This window comes from Eurosta solidaginis, chromosome 4 (genome assembly GCF_040869045.1).
Source record: "Eurosta solidaginis isolate ZX-2024a chromosome 4, ASM4086904v1, whole genome shotgun sequence".
NCBI classification, from domain to species: domain Eukaryota; kingdom Metazoa; phylum Arthropoda; class Insecta; order Diptera; family Tephritidae; genus Eurosta; species Eurosta solidaginis.
In genome coordinates, this window is record NC_090322.1 from 57232523 (window position 1) to 57239236 (window position 6714).

The window sequence follows — 6714 nt, forward strand, 5'->3', positions numbered from 1 at the left end:
AACGTGCCGAGGCGGATTCAATGACCTTGCGGAAGGCACGCTCCCCTTGGCGGGCATCAGTCGGGATAGGGAGGGCAGCAAAGAGGTTGTCTGTAAAAGATTTATATTCGTCCCACTTTCCTTTTTTGAAGTTTTTGAAAGTGCGTTTTTCTGTGACGATGAAGTGGGCGGTACGCTTGAGCGAAATAAGTATAGGCAGGTGGTCGGATGCCAATGTTGCCATCGGCTGGCAGTTGACGCAGCTTACGAGTTCTGCGCTCACGATTGAGATATCTGACGAACTGTGACAGCTTCCTACCATACGTGTGGGGGCGTCTCCGTTTATTGTCCAGAACGTCGTTTCTTCTATTTGGTCCGCCAACATCTCACCCCTACTGTCCGCCCGCAAGTTTGAATGCCATAGGTCATGATGGTCATTGAAATCGCCTAAGATAATGCGATTGTTGCCAGTGAGTAAGGCCCTGATATTAGGGCGGTATCCACTGGGGCAACGGGTGGCAGGAGGGATGTAGATGTTGATGATTTCTAGGTTTACATCGCCTGACCGGACAGATAAGCCTTGACGTTCTAAGACACTGTCCCTGCGGTCGATGCCGGGATCAAATATATAATATTGCACAGAGTGGTGTATGATAAACGCGAGGCCGCCTCCATTTCCGTTCTCGCGAGGTCGGGTTATGTTAAATAACAGTTGAGCCTAGCACCTGTGACAAAATTTAAACACAAACCTTGAATTATTATAAAATCGTACCTGAATAGTAGAGGTAGTATACCTTAACGATATAAGATTCAGAATATACGTGCAGCAAGGCATGTCAGACTGCTCATATATATAACACACCCTTATACTTTGGGGGTCCATCTGGTCGCATGCGAAATGTAATAACATTTCAATTAAAATATATATTTTTTATCTACAGCTTTCGCACCGTATCATGGGAGAAGGTTCTGTAGTGGTCACTTTTATTTGGACGCCACTGTCGTAGGATAGCAAAAGTTCTAGCTTTTCAAAAGTATGTAAATATGTTTTTGTGTGTATACACACATACATTCATTTTCGTAACCGACTGCACTTACTGGCGCCGCCAGTGGCAATAATAGATGGGCTGAATTGAATGACGGGTTTATTACGTTACGTATGTATTTACATATGTTCATAAGGGTGCGCCTTATTGGGAGAAAAGTCCACTACACCTGCAAAAATTTGCAATATTCAGACAGCGACGGATCACGTTGAACTTATTTGGCCTCTCAGGCCATCATAAGAACGAATGAACTTATCTGACCTAACTTTACAAAGATAGCAGAAGTAATTCGGCTCGCATGAATATCGTCAAAACTCTGATGGCATGCGAGGTAATTTTGTAGGCTCTGGCGGCTATAAGTACAAGGATCGTCGTGGTTATATCAAATCTTTGGCAAGACAGTTTGGCTTGTACTTTAAAATGCGCTGCCAGTAACACTCCGCCAGCCGCTAGCGGATCCCTTCCATTGTTTCTTGCTAAAAAAACACGTTTTCCGTGTTTTTCGGATGAGAGTTTAAATATAAGTAAATGTTGAGTAGAGTTTAACACTGCCACTTCGGCCGCTTAAACTATCATTATTATTATTAGACCTTCAGCCTATTATTGTACGTGCAGGGCTTTATTTAAGTACCTCTTCAGGTATTTTACTTAGTATTACAAAGAGACTAACTACTGCGTCAGGAGGGATTTAAGGGAATGATAAGCGCAATTCATAGCTTCCACAACGCAAATGTCAACGTCACGTATGCGAGGCGCATCCTGTTACAAATATGGATGTAGCATACACATATTTGGCAGGCGAAGCTCTGGCGACCCCAAGTTGCTCATAGGACTAGGCGATGGGGGAGGAATGTCTTAGAAAGTTCAATGTCGTCATATTAAATCGTTCCGGAGATGGTAGGCTAGTACTTTAATGGCGCGTGTAGCCGGAACGTACCGGATCTACATATGTATATCCGGCAAAAGACCATCAACAGCGATAACACTTCCCAAAACCTTGGGTGTGTCCTTTAATTATTTATATATATTTAGTCTATGGTATTACAGACCTTACAGGCTAGATAACGGGAGTCCAAGGAAACTTGCACTTTCAACAGGAGTGAGAGGGGTGTTAGAGGCGCTAGATAATTTAATTTCTCTTTGCCTAGTTTTTTAAGCATCGGCAGCGCTATGCCGTCTGGGCCTACCGCTGTAGATGTTTTAGCATGACGGATGGCATCTTCAACCTCTTTGGCGGTGATGGTAATTGCGGATGCGCTGTGTTTATGCACGTCTGGCTTTGTCGACCCGTAGAATCCATTACATATTGTGGGCAGAAAGCACTCGCACATTTTTTCGCATCCGACAGCACTTTATCGCCGAAGGAAATTTTTCATTGTGCTTAAGCGGGTTCGATAGGGACTTTACGGTGGAACATAGCTTACCTACACCGGCAGAGAGGTTACAATTAGTTAAGTCCTTAGTTCATCCACTAGCAATCTGACGCGTTGGTTTATATCTCTTATTTGGGGTTAAAACGAGCTGAAGTGGATTCAAAGACCTTGCGGAAAGCACGCTCGCCGTGAAGGGCATCAGTCCGCATAGGGAGGGCAGCAAAACGATTGTCAGCATAAGTTTCTTCCCACTTTCTTAGTGATGAAGTCGGCAGATCGCTCGAGCGAAAATATGGGAGTATGGGTAGGTGGTCGGATGCCAATGTTACCATCGGTTGCTAGTTGACGCTGTTTACGATTCCTGCGCTCACGATTGATATATGTATCTGGTGATCTGTGGCAGCTTCCTACCATACGAAGTGGGGGCGTCTCCGTCCAATAGGTGCGAACGATCACAAATTGTCATCAATATCCTCTAACGGAAGTCCAAGGAAACTTTCTGTTTCAACAGGGATGGACCATAATGAGAGGGGTGTTAGAGGCGCTGGTTCCACATTACAATTAAAGAGATGGTGGGTGTCATGTGGGGACACTTTGCAAGCGGGGCATACATTTTGTATGTCTGGGTGGATTTTGGATAGGTAAGAGTTTAACCTGTTACAGTATCCAGATCGAAGTTGAGCTAGAGTGACTCGCGTTTCCCTGGAGAGTATGCGTTCCTCTTCCGAAAGTTTTGGGTACTGTTCTTTGAGTACTGGATTCACCGGGCAATTCCTGGCATAAAGGTCCGACGCCTGTTTGCGGAGTTTACCAAGGACCTGCTTGTGTTTTTTTGCTTCGTACGGCTGAGTTATCAGGTGCCGTATTTCCTCAAAATGCTTACGGAGATGACTCCTTAAGCCCCTAGGCGGTGTTGGCTCATCAATCAGATGTCTGTTGGGATGCCCAGGTTTCTAGGTATTCAACAGCAACTGTTTGGTTAGCATCTCATTTCTCTCCCTGATGGGGAGTATTCTCGCCTCATTATGTAGATGGGGTTCTGGGGACATAAGAAGACAGCCCGTGGCGGTTCTGAGAGCAATGTTTTGGCAGGCCTGTAACTTCTTCCAGTGGGTAGTTTTTAGGCTTGGCGCCAATATACGGGACGCGTAGCATGCAATCGGCTGGCCAATTGCTTTGTATGTGGTAATGAGTGTTTCTTTGTGTCAAAGACGACTGAGTTACAAGTAAATGATTCGTATACACATATGTACTATGTATTTATTGGAATTTAAAGAAATAAGAGTTTAATATGAAAATTGATGTTTGAATTACTGAATATTATGTATGGCACTCGCACGTCTGCACCTGACGAATGCTCAACGCACACTACTCTTTACATTCGGCCTCTCCTGACTCTTCGACCGGCCCGGTCGATTGGCTATCGTCATCATCTGTTGTATCCAACTCTGGGTTAAGTGCGCACCAAGGTTTAATGTGATATACACTAACTACATTACTATATCGTCGTTGAGTGGTCATTGTATCCGGTAAATCTTCGATTAGATACCTGTCATGATCCAGTACCTTAGATACAATGTATGGACCCCTATAGGCTGGATCAAGCTTGTGTGATTCGCCCGTAGCCACTGGTGCGTAATCGACAAATACCAAATCGCCGACTTCATACTGGTGTGGTTGTAAATGTTTTTTATCATACCTCTCCTTCCACTTTTGGCGTTCAGTTAAGATATTCGTGGCTGCTTCTTTACGCTTTGTTTCGATGTCTCCATCATCATATTGATCATGCAATGCTTGGATGATTCGATTAGTAGATACGTCTCTTGGATTGAAATGAAACACCAGCTCATTTGGAGTGAATTTGGTAACACTGTTTTGCTGTGAGTTTAACGCCCATTGGATGCTTGGTAGGGAGCAATCCCAATTTTTCGTTTCTTTGGTACTGCACTTAATGCAACTGAGAATAGTTTTATTGACCCGCTCGGCCTGACCATTAGCTCTAGGAGTCCTGACAGCTGTTTTGACGTGTTGTATACCATTCTTTTGCATAAAGTCCTGGAAAGCTTTAGAGGTGAATGCTGTACCGCGGTCAGATATGAGACGGACTGGCTGGCCAAATATGGACATCATCTCTTCCAATGTTTTCGTGACAGGTTCGGTTTTTGTATTCCGCAGTGCCTTCAGTAGTACATACTTGCTGAATCCACATACAATGACCAAGACGTATGCATTACCCCTTTTGCTCTTTGGAAACGGTCCCAGGTGATCAATATTCACCGTTCGGAATGGTATCGGTAAGACTTCGATAACATGAAGCTGACTCTCAGATTTCCCTCCTTTCACCTTGAAAAGACAACACTCTTCGCATGAGTTAATGTACGATTTTACATACCTTCTTATTATTGGAAACCAGAAGCGCTTCCCAATGCGTTCCACTGTCTTCTCTACGGCAAAGTGGCCCATATCATCATGACATGCTTTTGTTATTCGCCATCGTACTGCTTTCGGAATTACCAGCTTTGGTTGCCCTTTGACGTTACGATATAACCGACCTTGCTGCATCTGGTAATCACTCCGTATTTGCTTTTCGTCTACGTCAGGTGTGGAGGTATTGTTTTTTAAAATGTGAACGATCCGCCTTAACTGGTTATCTTGCATTTGCATAGCGTAAATCCAATCATCTTTGATAGCTGTCGGGTCACGTACTCTCATCACCTTTTCGGCTGCTGTCATCGTAGGGCTCGGTGGTTGCACTGGCGCTCTACTAAGACTGTCTGCATGTGCCATTCATTCGCCAGGTCGCAAATATTATCATTGACAACTCAACCCTCGAGAAAGTTGCAGTCCTGACGTCTGAGTACCACCAACAATCGAGGCGAAAGTGCTCCCGAGATGCGCAACGATTTGCTGTACAAGCAGTTTCAGCTGTATTGTTTCAAACCGAAACATCTCAGCAGTCAGTTGTCTGCATTAGTAAAGAAAAGAAAAGAGAAATTAAGCAAGAGAAAAGGAAGAGAGGGAAAGATTATAATTCGGATTTCGAACACGAACCGTAAATAAATCCGAAACATGAGTTGAAACCGAAACTGGAATCCGAACCGAAATCGGACCAAAACCAAAGCAGAACCCTTAACCCCAAGCGATTCAAGCAGAAACTGGGCTTGCATATGAACCACAATTAAAGCCGAATTTGGAACCGATTCAGTCACTATTTCAGCTTTAGTTTTTCAGTCGGACACGAAATTGAAATTTTGTCGGGACCGATGGGATCGGACCACTATAGCATTTGTATTCCACGACCGATTCTTCAGATAAGAGGGTTTTCGTAACTTCTTCCTCAGTTTAGTAGCTACAATGTGACATTTCACGAGATGTTTACGTAAACGCCATGCAAAGTTCTCTCAAAAGTCGCCTATATCGGTCGTATTCATAATATATATCCCCTACAACCGATTGTAGTTCTCTTAAGCCAGCTCAACCTTTCCAGCCCAATAAAAAAATGGAAGCGTACTTAATTGCACAATATTTGGTGCTAATATAATGGCGGTTGGCTAAATATCGCGGAATGAAGTAAAAGGAGCGGAACTGGGACACAGCGAACGAGGTAAATGGAGCGGGACGGGGCTAGAGAGATTGAGAATAAAAGGATCCGGACGGGGATGGCGTAGAGATAAAGAGAATGGAAAATGTACAGACACGGGAGAAGGACAATAGTTGGGGAGGTGGGAGTGACAGGGAAAGAGGTACAGGGAGAGTTCTAATATTTTCAGCAACTTTATGTAAAGTCTTCTTAGAATAAACGTGAAGCGAGCGCAGCACCTTCGACGGATGAAAAAATTAATAGGTCGGTATTTTGTCGCTTTGATAGAAATGCAACTTAGCTGGTATTTTGTTGCGTATTAGTCGCTAATAAGGTGCGAAAAGAAAATCTGTGTCACTCTGTTTTAGGCGGTTCTTTTTGGTGCTTCGTAAACTTGGCGAAGTACCCTAGTAAAAACTAGCTTCACCCTTCACTGACGGAAATGCGAATAAGCTGGTACTTTAGTGCATATTAGTTGCGAAAAGATGAATTTTGTTTTGGCAACTTCAGCACGAATTTTCTAAATTTGATGAGACTTTTGTTCAGGTCCATTCATGAATCTGTAATCACCTGTTAAACTAAGGTAAGAAACGATTCTACGGCCGATGCGGTGTGGTGGTTTAGACACACGTTCTTTAAACGGGGTCGATATTCGGTAGTGGTTTGGCAAATACTCCAAATTTATTTTCGGGTTAGTAATTTTGTTCAGTATTACACAACTACTCCATATCTGATT